The 14,349-nt window shown below is 45.8% G+C and overlaps 1 protein-coding gene and 1 pseudogene across 1 annotated transcript in view; both read left to right on the top strand.

The window, feature by feature from the left end:
- Positions 1–14,349, top strand: part of LOC139230593 (AT-rich interactive domain-containing protein 3A-like) — a 584,081-nt gene that overhangs the window by 248,452 nt on the left and 321,280 nt on the right. The gene's annotated exons all lie outside the window — the stretch shown is intronic.
- Positions 9,633–9,871, top strand: LOC139252062 (U2 spliceosomal RNA; annotated as a pseudogene).

Consider the following 14,349-nt stretch of genomic DNA (forward strand, 5'->3'; position numbering starts at 1 on the left):
TCCCAGACATGGCTACAGTAGTAGGCATCCATTTGGCCTGCAGCATGACAGGGAGAATGAGCAGAGGCGACACCGAATAGGACAAGCTGCTGACAGAGGGAGGAGGGGGAGAAGGGCTTTCAGCAGGAGGCTATATCCACCCAGGGTGTTCAGGGAGCAATTCTCCTCCCTGAACCTCAACAAGGAACATGCGTCGAGTCGTCTGTGCTTCAACAAGGACATCCTTACTGAAATCTGCCACCTGTTACAGTCACAACCTCAGAGCAGGGTAAGGACCACACTGCCGGTGGTTGTGAAGGTGACTGTGGCTGTTAACTTTCATGCCTCTGGCTCCTTCTAGGCTGGCGATATTACCAACATCTTGCAGTTTGCCATGCACTGTTGCATAAGGGAGGTCACTGAGGCTCTGTCTTCGAAGAGAGCTGAATACATTTCCTTCTCCCTAGCCAGAGAGCAGCAGGCAGAGTGAGCTCGTGGTTTTGCAACGATTGCAGGGTTTCCCATGGTGCAGGGTACCATTGACTGCATGCACGTCGCTTTGTGATTTCTGAGCTATACTGAAACCGAAATAGATTCCACTCCTTCAATGTTCAGCTGGTGTGCGACCATACTCAACAAATCGTGCAGGTGAATGCCTGGTACCCTGGCAGTAGTCATGATGCCTTCATTCTGTGACAGTCCGCTGTCCCACCTGCATTTGAACCACCACGACAAACCAGAGGGTGGCTACTGGGAGACAAGGGCAATCCATTAACATCATGGCTCATGATTTTGTTGCACAGCCCAGGCACACGTGGAAAGCATTGATAAAACAAAAGCCACGCTGCCACATGAATCATAATCGAGCGGACTATTGGCATGCTGAAGCAACACTTCCATTGCTTGGACCACTCTGGAGGAGCCCTGCATTACTCGGCAGAGCGGGTGTCGAGATTCGTGGTGGTCTGCTGCATGCTGCACAACCTCACCATCGTGAAGGCACAGCCCTCATACGGCAACAAGCTGAGGAGCAGGAAAAGGAGGAGGAGGAAGATAGGAGGCAACCCAGACAGCCACATTCTGGCTGGGCTGTCCGTGACCCACTCATCCGGCTGCGATTCCAGTAAACGCATCCCCAAGTCCACATTCACCAACAGTCCCACACTCCTTACCTTCCCTCTGTAACTGAACATCACATCATCCTCTTGGCCACAACGCAAAAATAAAAGCCAACACAAAATAAACATTCAAAACCAAATTTATAAATGAAATCATGCCATAATGCATACAAACGTAAACTAATCACTCTTAGTACCTGTCTTCCGTGTGCCTTTGCCTGCCATAGTGCTCCTATGCAGTGCTACCCCAGTGGCTGCAGCATGGCTGAAGGCTGCTGACTTTCAGTGGAGGATACTGCAGGTGCCCTTGGAGGACGACCTTGAGCAGCTTTGGACCTAGAAGGCCTGGCTACGGACTACACCACCTCGACATAGGTGGCAGCAGTCTGGTCTGGCTGACTGACAGACAACAGCAAGGGCACTGGCGGAGTGGCGGGGTGGAAGGACAAATTCTGTCATCCTGAAGGAGGACAGTAGATTCCTGCTACTCGGAGCCACTGCCACTCCCCCAGGGTGGCTCTTCAGCAATCCTAGTAATCTGTTGGAGGACAGATTGCTGGACTGCTGTGACACCCTGCAGGCCCCTTTGAACCAGGTTAAATGCAGCCACGATGGCAGCAGTCTGAGCTTGCATGGCAACAGAGTGAGCTTGCAAGACAGAAGTTTGAGTTTCTACTGCAGCACCCAGACGTTGGGTGGCTTCTGCTTGTGCTGCAATGGAAGCTGAGACATCGGCCATCAGACGCTGCATCCTGGTTGGGTCCGCATGTGTGCTAATGGACTTGACAATCGCTTTCATGCTGGAAAGGCTGGGCTGCAAGCTATACACAAAGCCCTGTGACAAGTTGATGCCGGGCTCCTCCATGCGACTTACATTGCACGCAGGTTTCTGGCAATGTACCAAGCATTTCATTGTGCATACCCATAAGCCTACTTCTGTAGCCTGCCTCATCAAAGTCTTCATCTAAGCAGCAGAACTCGTGTGCGACCTCGCCCTCCGAGGAACTGGCACCTGTGCCACCTGTTCTCCCTGACCTGGCTGCGAGCCACTCGTGCCTAGTGTTTCACCACGTGCAGATCCTGCATCTAAGCTATCCTCTGAAATATGCAGAGTGGCTGCAAGTGAAATTAAGTGACGGTGATGTGTCTTCAGTATCACTGCCTTCTTCCTCTTCCAGTTCTTGCTCCTCCACTACTGCCGAGCCAGGTTACAGTTCTTGGGTATCTGAAAAGAGAAAGGCGCAAGGGTAGGGTTGCGGTGAGGAGAGGGGGGAAAGCAAGAGGTGCATGCTTACACCATCTGCAGTTTGTAAATCAGAAGAGATTGTGGGATGAGGGGGAAGTGGGTCGTGTGAAGGATGACTAGGTATGAGGATACCGCCCTCTTTGATTGTTTCAGGCCCGCTGCTGGCCATGGGCTCAGCGATGGCCACTCCAATGACCGCCAGTTAGCTCCTGCTGCTTTTGATTATGCACCAACGTGTCCTAAGAGAGAAGGAATTGTGTTAGTGAGTGTGGTGTAATGTGCTTGAGTGATATGCTTGTCATGGTTGAATAGCTGGCAGTGTGTGCAAGCTGTGAGATGTGGATTAGAGTCCTGTTTGACAGATTTTGTTGTTAGATGAGTGATGGGGATGTGGTGCATTGAGCAGTGTGTGAGGCTAATGGTGCCGAAGGTGGGAGATGGTATTTGAAGATGAATTCACTGACCTTGACCACTCGTGTGAGGTCATTAAACTTCTTCCTGCACTGCATCCAGATACTCAGGGCTACACTGCTTGCATTGACAGTGACAGCTAACTGCTCCCATTCCATTCTCAGCGTGTGTCTGGAGTGCCTCCTGGCCCTGTGGATAGAGGACTCCTGTCCACCTCCTGCACCAAGGCCTCCAGTGCTGCGTCAGAAAATCTTGGAGCATGCTCTCTGCCATGTTGCACCATCAGTATATCTTGCTCACACTCTCTTACCCAGCCACTTCCAGTACCTGCTACAGCCGGAATGCACTTCCCTTTTAAGAGGTGCAGGCTGCCTTTACATAGTATGAGCTAGCTTTAAATGGTGCTGGCCTCGCATGAACTTGGGTCCTCTGCTGAGGCGCTCAGCCACTCAACAGGGCGTTTAGCACTTCCTCAAGGCTGCAATAATTTAAATTAGCAGGCAACACAAAGTTTATGTGCTGCCTGCCTCAGCAGCAACGTGCACAGGTTAATCGCACATTGCGATCCCCATGCCCATTTTTGTGGGCGATCGAATTTAGCCCCCAGTGTCTTTAGGAGAGGAAAAGTTAAACATTGGAGGGACAAAAAAGATAAGTAAAATACAATAATATTAAACCTGAAGTGGTCTAAACAGGAACATTATCACTCATTGTTTGGAAATAGAAGCTGAATTGTTTTTGCCTGGAAGCCCTTCAGAGTTACCATGAATAAATAATGTCCTTTGGTTCTGTGCTCTCTCTAATTTATCTTTTTGACATTCGGTATTACAGAATCAGGGAAGAAATAGACAGAGTACAGTCTATACAGAGGTTTACTGCCAAGCCGATTTGGTCCTTATAGGCCCATCTATTTTAGTCCGTTAATGATTGTCACAAAGGCTTTCTTGTGGAATTTCCTTTGATTGACATTGTTGTGATCTCATAACAAGCAATGCATACAAAGTTGGAACTCAGTAACATTTGGACAATTTAACAATTCACCTGATTTCATCCACGATTATGTGAAACAGGCGAGCAGCAAGAGTGATGCTTCTGCAGATTAACTGGTTATTCATCTCATGTAGTGTTCGTGAACCTTGCTTTGTGCAAAATGCTGGAAACGCTCAGGGGGCCAATCAGCACCTGAATGAAGGAACCCTTCAACAGAATTGATGTAGAATCCCACCTGAAAAGTTAAGATGTTGACTGATCTGTTTTTTCAATTCCAGCATTTACTGATTTTCATTACCAGATTCAAGCATGCAGTTTCCTTTTAGCTCCTGCAATTACTGTTGACATGCTTCACTATTGGGGCTGGAAAACAGGACTGGGAAAAGGCACTGTTCGGACAAACAGGCCAGAGATCTAACTCATGAATAAGTTGTAAAGAATAGGTTGGTAGTCTTTCTTCACCCATGAGTCTTCTCAAAGTTATTTATAACCGCCTGTCATTAGATCCCGGTTAATTAAGAGCTTGCACTGGAAGAGCAGCTGAAGCTGGCTGTGAATTGAATGTAGCAAAAACATTGCCCCCACCCACAGTGCAATAAATGCTTCAGGAGGAATTTATACGGTCAGCTTCTATTGGCCAGAAGATGTTGATATTTGGCCATCTTTCCTTGTGTGCCAGTTTTTTTCTCTCTCTGCAACAGGGAACAGCTGTGCAGCACATGGTTGATTTGCAGCAGAATTGGATGAGAGCCTTGTAATCCGCAGCAACTAAAATCACTGTCGGGCCGCAAGTCGTAACTTTTACCTTTCTCAGGCAATTTAGCAGCTTGTCAGGCCTATGCGGTGCTTATTATTTTAGTAGCCATGGTAACTAAATGTTTTTGTCTCTGGTACTTAAAACTTTGACCCTAAAACAGAGGGTGCCCACCCTGAAGAAGATCGAATTGAACAGGACACTTGTATGTACACTCATGGGGAGAGCATGGTTGGGGGTGTTTGTAGACTTAACTCACATTACTTCACTGGCTATCGTTATAGTGGTGGTGCCCCACAAGTTTTTTTTAACGTTAAAATGATTTATCTTTTTGAAATATTGAATTTTAGCTGCCCTGTTGGTTTATTAGGTCAAGGTATCACACGGTGCAGTATTGAGCCACGTAGACCAGGAAGGCTTCAGATTAGCTCAGCACACTGTGGTCTAGGAATGTGAAAGACATTGGCCAGGGCTCTTGCTGTCAGAAGACAACAGGTGTTTATGGCAGGTTCGGACTTGGCTGCGATTTCCGGTCGACTCAACTGCTGACACTCACTGCGTAGGCTCATGTATGAAGATTGACACTCGCAATAAGGAACAGGTGGGCTGCCATCAACCGTGGAACCCTAGCCCAGCATGAGTCAGTACTTTTAGGAGAGGAGCAGAGAAAAATATAAATCTAATATTGAATACTGAGCTCAGGTTACCCATTGAAATCATTCCATAGTATTTCAGTTCCTTTTAAACAGGGTTTTGAAGACACGGGAAGTTTTGAGTTGACCCCCTTGGAATGATTCAGGTAAACACCACCCTCCTATCATCCCCTGACCTGTACACATCATCATCATCATAGGCAGTCCCTTGGAATCGAGGAAGACTTGCTTCCACTCTTAGCATGAGTTCTTAGGTGGCTGTACAGTCCAATACGTGAACCACAATTTCTGTCACAGGTGGGACAGACAGTGGTTGAAGAGAAGGGTAGGCGGGGAGCCTGGTTTGCCACACGCTCCTTCTGCTGCCTGCGCTTGATTTCTGCATGCTCTCGGCGACGATACTCGAGGAACTCAGCGCCCTCCCGGATACACTTCTTCCACTTAGGGCGGTCTTTGGCCAGGGACTCCCAGGTGTCAGTGGGGATGTCGCACTTTATCAGGGAGGCTTTGAGGGTGTTCTTGTAACTCTTCCTCTGCCCACCTTTTGCTCGTTTGCCATGGACGAATTCCGAGTAGTGCGTTTCCTTTGGGAGTCTCATTCTGGCGTGCGAACTATATAGCCTGCCCAGCGGAGCTGATCAAGTGTGGTCAGTGCTTCAATGCTGGGGATGTTGGCCTGGACGAGGACGCTAATGTTGGTGCGTCTGTCCTCCCAGGGGATTTGTAGGATCTTGCGGAGACATCATTGGTGGTATTTCTCCAGCGACTTGAGGTGTCTACTGAGCCATACAGGAGGGCGGGTAATACTACGACCATGAGCTTGGTGACAGTTTTGAGGGCTTGGTCTTCACGCACTCTTTTCCTCAGGCGGCCGAAGGCTGCACTGGCGCACTGGAGGCGGTGTTGGATCTCGTCATCAATGCCTGCTCTTGTTGATAGGAGGCTCCCGAGATAAGGGAAGTGGTCCACGTTGTCCAGGACCGTGCCGTGGATCTTGATGACTGGGGGCAGTGCTGTGTGGCGAGGACAGGCTGGTGGAGGACCTTTGTCTTACTGATGTTTAGCGCAAGGCCCAAGCTTTCATACGCCTCAGTAAACACATTGACTCACTGGGAATGTTTCACTATGCGTGGTTAGCACTGATGCATTTTCCACCTCACTGCTAATTTTGTTAGTTTGTGCCATAAAATTTTGTGATACCACTATATGAATATTGAAGTAAAATGGGGGACTACAGAAATAAAATGTTGTCCTATTTGTACCTTAAATTTTAAGATACAAATAAACGGTAAACCTTGAAACTTGACCTGCTTCAAGTGCGAGTGTGTCAGACAGGCAGAATGACTTTGGAGAAAGTGCCTTGAACTTTGTCAGCCTGTATAGACACAAAGAAGTTCATGTGTTGTTTTTTACCATTGTTTTTAAATTATCAAGAACAAAACTTTATTGTGTTACATGTACTATGTAAAGAAAACAACACCGATTAATACTTAGTGCAACAGCATTTGCGAAAAATGCTTATGAGTTCCAAACCTAATTTTTTGTAATCATCTTTCTGCTAACATGAAAAGAGTTTAATACCTACTCTGTTCCTCCCAAGCACGCTATACTTACCACATGTTTAATTAATCATCTACTCTATCTCAAAATATTGTTTTGTGAAAGAAATCTATTCCATTTGTATTTGAATGAATGAACATATTCTGCTTCCACTCTCTCCCTAGGGAGCCCATTCGATAGATTTACCATTTGCTTTGAAATAATATTTCTGCAGATTAGTTTTGAGTTTACCTCCTTCAAGCATAGGATGTGTCCTCTGCTTCTGCTGTTCTGGACAAAATGAAACTTTTTTTCTACATTTTGGAGTCCCTTTAGAATCATTAAACAGCAATCATTTCTTTTCCAGTAAGAACATGTGCAGTTTAAGTAATCGCTCCTCATAATCCAATCCCTCCATCCTCATAATCATTATCCTTCGCTTCTCTTGGCATATTCAATTCAAATTTGTTCTTTCCCATTCTGATGCCCTTTTTACAATCATAAGAACATAAGAAATAGGAACAGGAGTAGGCCATGCGGCCCCTCGAGCCTGCTCTGCCAGTCAATAAGATCATGGCTGATCTGATCATGGACTCAGCTCCAGCTCCCTGCCCGCTCCCCATAACCCCTTATCCCCTTATCGTTTAACTGTCTATTTCTGTCTTAAATTTATTCAATGTCCCAGCTTCCACAGCTCCCTGGGGCAGCGAATTCCACAGATTTACAACCCTCTGAGAGAAGAAATTTCTCCTCATCTCAGTTTTAAATGGGCGGCCCCTTATTCTAAGATTATGCCCCCTAGTTCTAGTCTCCCCTATCAGTGGAAACATCCTCTCTGCATCCACCTTGTCAAGCCCCCTCATAATCTTACACGTTTCGATAAGATCACCTCTCATTCTTCTGAATTCCAATGAGTAGAGGCCCAGCCTACTCAACCTTTCCTCATAAGTCAACCCCCTCATCTTCGGAATCAACCTAGTGAGCCTTCTCTGAACTGCCTCCAAAGCAAGTATATCCTTTCGTAAATATCGAAACCAAAACTGCAGGCCTCACTAATACCCTGTATAACTGTAGCAAGACTTCCCTGCTTTTATACTCCATTCCCTTGGCAATAAAGGCCAAGATTTCATTGTCCTTCCTGATCACTTGCTGTACCTGCATATATCCTTTTGTGTTTCATGCACAATAACCCCAGGTCCCACTGTACTGCAGCACTTTGCAATCTTTCTCCATTTAAATAATAACTTGCTCTTTGATTTTTTTTTCTGCCGAAGTGCATGACCTCACACTTTCCAACATTATACTCCATCTGCTAAATTTTTGCCCACTCACTTAGCCTATGTCCTTTTGCAGATTTTTTTGTGTCCTCCTCACATATTGCTTTTCCTCCTATCTTTGTATCGTCAGCAAGCTTGGCTACGTTACACTCAGTCCCTTCTTCCAAGTCATTAATATAGATTATAAATAGTTGGGGTCCCAGCACTGATCCCTGCTGCACCCCACCTGTCATGCCTTTGATACTGAATCACTCTTAATTCTGTGCTACTATCCTTCATGGCATTAAATGCCCTTTTTTCCTTCTTCAGCTATACTTTGTAGTCCTGTTTCTTTAAGCTTTGTACCTTTGCCTTGCATGTGTACACATTGATCCGTTGCATTCAGAATCACCTCCTTGAAGGAACTCCATAGTTTCTCCACTCCCCTAGCCATATTCAAACCTGACAGGCCCACTTTAACAAGGCTCATGAAGCAAAACTAACAGTCAGCGAGTGTTGTTCAGCATGATATTCCTCAGCTTATTCAAAGGACCACCTGCAGGACTAAGCATTTCTGAAATTGTGACTATGCAGGGAAATAATGATAACCTGTATGCACCGTACACTATCTCACCACAGCTCGGTTGACTTCACCCGCTCAAGCCCTCTACTTTATGATGCATGCCGTGTGTTTTTTCTTTTCTAACACATACAGACAGGAGCACGGAAAAACAAAATGTAGCAAGATTGCATGCAAAGCGAAAAAAAAACTTCATTACATATCTCGCTTCTGATAGTGTTTCCGCATGTTGGTCATGCATTGCCACAGCTATCTCAAACTGTAACTCTCATTACAAATTGTAAACTTGTTAGATTCCAATTCTTAAGCAAGAAAGAATGCAAGCAGCAGTGGCTAGTAACGGTTTAAAAATGGAAAGTGCTGTGTGCTAGGCTAACACTTCCTGTCGTCTGGATGACACCTTTCGCAAGTTGGGATAAAGGAGATTATTGCTGTGGATCTAATGAATACGATTGTAGATTTGAAATAATGAAAGTTACTGAAGCAGTGTGAAGTGGCATATTTTAAAGGGGTAGATATGCCGAGTTTACCATCATTTGGATTGAAATTACATTAACATGTTCACGAGAAATCCCTTTGTCCACTATTTTAATGAAAATGTTTAGCACTTTGTTAGCCCATGTCCACTGCTACCTGCACAGACAGGCTACAAAAAATAGAGCTGTTTAATCATCAGAGACAAGGTACAGTCATGGGAACTGACGTGGAACTTGAAAGGTTTTTTAAAAATTGAATCGTATCACCTCTCTCAATTTATGAGGTACAGTAACAAAGTGGTTATGTTACTGGACTAGTAATCCAGAGCCTTGGACTAATAATCCGGAGACGTGAGTTCAAATCCCACCATGCAACTGGGGAATTTAAATTCGGTTAATTAAATAAATCTGGAATAAAAAGCTAGTATCAGTAATGGTGACCGTGTAACTATTGGATTGTTGTAAAAACCCTCTGGTTCCCTATTGTCCTTTAGGGAAGGAAATTTGCCATCCTTACCTGGTGTGGCCTATATGTGACTCCAGACCCACAGCAATGTGGTTGACTCTTAACTGACCTTTGCGGTTCAAGAAGGCGGCTCCTAGATCTCCCTCCCTAGCAACACTGTGAGAGTCGCTTCTCGGCCTTTTGGCTAAGATCATGCGTAACTGACCTGACAGGGGAGTAACCACCATAACCCCAAGGTGGTTCTCCCTGGATCAGGAAGGTATATGCTTGCTTTTTTGGAAATAGGAGGTGGGTGGGGTGGCTTGACCCATCCACCTCCACGGAGGTGTGTGGGGGACCTGACCCATCCACCTCCATGGCACGAACCTGGTATTGCAGTACTTCCAGGAACGGTGCAGTGGCTCTAGGCCTTTTGGCTAAGAGCATTGGCGCAGAGTGATCCTTGAATGGGCCCAAGGTGACCTCTGGCGTTTGTGATTTGACAAAGAATTGGAACGATTGGCTACGAATTTAAAAAAAAAACACTGTGAGAGTACCTTCACCACAAGGATTGCAGCAGTTCAAAAAGGCAGCTCACCACCACCTTCTCAAGGGCAATTAGGGATGGGCAATAAATGCCGGCCTTGCCAGTGATGCCCACCTCTCATGAAAGAATAACACAACTGCCCTTTATTTGTGGCTCGAGACAATAAGGCAAAATTTTCCTCCATTGTGCTGCGCTGTGCCCAATATTGAAAGCAATAGCGGTGGAAGAGTCAGGAAAATGTGACTGCCTCCCCACTGCACTCTTCAATTCCTGCCCCTGCCAGGATCACCACTGGCCGCCCCTTTCTCGCTTTCCCAATGTAGATGTTGGCTGGAAGGGGGGTGGGGGGGCCATGACGCACAGCCTGCTATCCCATTTCCCTTCTGTCAGCCCTATTATCACCACACCCAGGGACTGTCTGGTGGAAGGTGGCGGTAGGTCCAGGGTAGTGGTGATATGCATAAGTGCTGCAGAGGAGGAAGAGTTCCGAATAGAGGCCTCTACTCCCTCCATTCTAACCTTCACTCCCTTAGCTGTGAAGGCCTTGGTCCTTACCAAGATCGACAAGACTGCAACTCCTGCTTCTTTAAGCTCCGTCGTTCACAGGGATGTTGCGGCAGTACCACCAGGGTTTCCTTCATGTCACTGACAGGCCCCCTCTCGGTGACGAGAATCCCTCCCTGAGCCCACCATGCACAAGTAATGAACCCGAACTCGGGAAAAATTGTTTGGGGTTGTGGTGGTGTCGGAGCGACAGGCGGAAGTCCCACTCTGCTGGAACACTGGCATAAAGAGCAAAAACTCGGCCAGAGTGTCTGGGGCTTCACTGCCCCAGACATTAGTCTCACCCAAGGTGCAGACATGCACGTTCCCCAGGCGCAGTAAAGAGGAAAGAGAGGCAGAGGCCCAGCATTTACTTTATAATGAGGCGGGAGGAGATCTTCTTGGCTCTATGTTTCATTTTCCTAGGCAGTGACTGTTGGGTAACCCATCATTGTGGTGCCTGAAGATACCTGGTACAGGGGCCTGCCCAAACTGAAGTGCCTGCAGGGGCCCCAAGTGTAGGACAAAGATTAGGCAGGCAGGTAGGACACTCTTTTACAAACACCCCTCATCCTTGTCCCGACGATGATCTGAAGCACCTTAGCTTTCTGGCTGCACTTCCGTTTGTTCCTCAATGTTCAGGTGCAAGAACAATCCAGGAGTGTACCCAGGCAATGCAAACAGAAAAATTGCAAGCTTCTCTGTTATGACAGATGCAGCACCTGTTAGGTGCCCAATGGGCAACCCATTGAGGAAAATTAGCCCCATCACTGGCCATCAAAGGGTCACAGGATAGTGATCGTAAGTTGAAGCTCTGGTTGATTCTTTCCCCTCAACAGTCTAGAGTGCTTAACTAGTCTAGAGCTATGTCGAGTGCCATCTGAGTGGCTGTGAGACTTTTAAATATGAAGAAAGAGCTGGTGAGACAGTTCTGTTTTCTAGAAGGCCGCTATTTATACTTGGTTCCTCATTGTTTCAGCTTTGGTGGAAATAGGAAGCTGCACCATACTGCTGGAAAAACTGTAGTAAAACTGGCCCAAAACATAAGCATCCTCCTGGGTGCAACATATCTGACAACTAAATAAAGTGAAAGCCAAAATATCCCAATTCCACGAGAAAGGAAACACCATCTTAGAAACAGCCCACTGGAAGTCCAATCATCAGACACACAATACAAACCATCTCCTTACAATAAACAGTGGGAGGTGAACACATAGTTCATTCATGTTTATATCGGTAATTCCGGACTTTACGAGAAGTCCTGTCAATCTGTTGGAAAACAGTTGTTTTTGAGACAAGTTTTTTTACTTGGCAACTGAGAAGACTCTGTTCCAGTGTACTGTGTCATGGAACAATTTTCCACTTGACCACTTTCCGATATTAATTGGAGTGGTAAGATTAGCCTAATGCCGTGGGCTCAAACGTACTTGTGAAAAATCAGAATTGAGAATGTTTTAATGAGATGCTCTAATGCACGATCAGGTGACAATCTATTGACTCATTTGACATGTTCACAGCAGTGACGAATTCTCCAGATTTTTTGGGCCTGAAGACAGATTTTCTTTTGAAGCTGAAAAGGAAAAACTAAGAAGTAGAAACTGATCGAAGAGTAATATATTAAGAATAGTAATCATGAAGACTATCTGTCCTCAGATCATTGATACACGAGTGAGATTCCTCCTATGTTGTTTAATAGAGATTGCTTTGCGGAGGGTTTTGAATTAGGCAAACAACCCAGGAGGGTCGCAAGTTCAATCCATCGTCAGTGCTGAGGTAGTGGTGGTGCTGTAATTGGCCTCAGCCCTTCTGGGCTAGCGAAGGAAACATAAAGGCTCCAGCAACCGATCCTTACACAATGGGCTGTAAATTGGGGCCTCTCCAGACGCGTGTGATGTGCACCGCGCCCAAAGAGGCTCCGCAAGTCCCGGGTTTAGGCACGCGAATCCCATGCACCTAAACCCGGCACTTGCGATCTGTCAAAATTTCTTTTGACAGATCGGGTGCCTCCACGGGAGAGTGGCCTTCGCAGGTGGAGATTTGGTCTGTTTGCCCAACTCTTGCCCAGCGAATGTCCTTCAAACTCCAGGAGTAAGGCCTGCTTTTACCAGCCAAAGGGTTTTAAAAGATAGAGAAAAAAATCAATTTTATTACTTCTTTTTATATTAAAAACCCTGCCCATGAAGATAAATTTATGTTTAACGCTATTAAAACATTATTTTTTTAAATTCCCAAAAATAATTTTTTTAATAAAACATTGAATTTAATTTAATTTCTATTACTTTATTACGTGATCCCAGGAAGCGCTTACGCTCCTGGGATGCGTGGGCCTCTACACTGGGCTGCGCAACTAGGCCTCGGAGCCAAAGTGTTCGTTCCTCCGGGACCTCCAGGTACTTTCGTTAAAAAAATTTTGTTCGGAGGAATCCGCCCACGGGAAGCCTCCAACCGCAATTTATGGCCTATTGACTTCTGTTTTAAAGTGTGTGTTTGTGTTTGTGCACCCATCAGGTGAGATGAAGATTTGGCTCTGCAGGGATACTGTCATGGTTCAATAACTTGCTCACACCCCTTGGCTAAAATGCTGATTGCCCTGTTCCGCTGTTGCAACTGAGGCAGGGTGGAATCCACAGCCACCCATGTTCCAAACAAGCAAGCGGCCTGACAAAAACATTTTTTTTTAACAGCAAATCAAATTGCTGCCAGTGCGCAGGCACCAGAGCTTCCAGCAGCAACACGGGGCGTGCGGATACCAGAGAGTGGCACTTGCACCTGCTTTCCCACTCGTGTTTGCACTGACCCCTGCAAACTCCAGTGGGGTCAGTGCTTTATGGCATATCATAGAATCATAGAGATTTACAGCACGGAAGGAGGCAATTTCGGCCCATCGTGTCCATGTCGGCTGACCAAGAACTATCCAGCCTAATCCCACTTTCCAGCTCTTGGTCCGTAGCCCTGCAGGTTATGGCACTTTAAGTGCACATCCAAGTATCTTTTAAATGTGGTGAGGGTTCCTGCCTCTACCACCCTTTCAAGCAGTGAGTTCCAGGCTCCCACCACTCTCTGGATGAAGAAATTTCCCCTCATATCTCCTCTAAACCTCCCCCTAATTATTTAAAAACAGCGAGTGGAGTAACTACAGGGATCGAATCCTGAGGAACTTCAGTGCCAATGTGTTTGAAGGTGCAGTGAAAATTGAATCCGGTATTGAATGTAAGACCTTTCCAGATTGTAGAAGGATATTTTCCCACTGTCCTTGTATTACCCCTGGTCCTAACAGATACAATCCAGTCACTAAACAGTTCCACCTGGCCCGTCATGTGAGGTGTGGAGGTGAGATGGGGTGAGTGGGTAAATTAAAGTACAAATGGTCTTTCTACATATTGGGTCAGGCTCAGATTTATCCCAATTTACATTAACAACAACAGATCCAATTAGAGAGAGAGAGAGCGCTCAGGCTAAATTACTCATCGGCTGCATAAATCTTTATAATGAAATTTGTTGCTTAGTTGAATCTCTGTGCATTATGACTGTCAATTTATCGGTCAGTGCCAATATTCATATTTCTTGCTGGTTAAGTATTTAAAGCTAACCAATTGCTGTGTGCAGTATTACATACAAAGATAAATGTAATGTTGTACAAGTTGATATATGTCAAAGCGGAAGGAAGTATTCCTCAAGTAGGATAATTACTTTGAGTACAAATGTAAACTGGGGATTTCAAGCCAAGTAGTAAAGAAAGAAGACATTTTAAAAATAAATTGATCATGGGGAACAAACTAAATACAAAAAGTTGGAATAATACCAGATTATTT

This window comes from Pristiophorus japonicus, chromosome 2, assembly GCF_044704955.1.
Source record: "Pristiophorus japonicus isolate sPriJap1 chromosome 2, sPriJap1.hap1, whole genome shotgun sequence".
Classification (NCBI taxonomy): Eukaryota; Metazoa; Chordata; class Chondrichthyes; family Pristiophoridae; genus Pristiophorus; species Pristiophorus japonicus.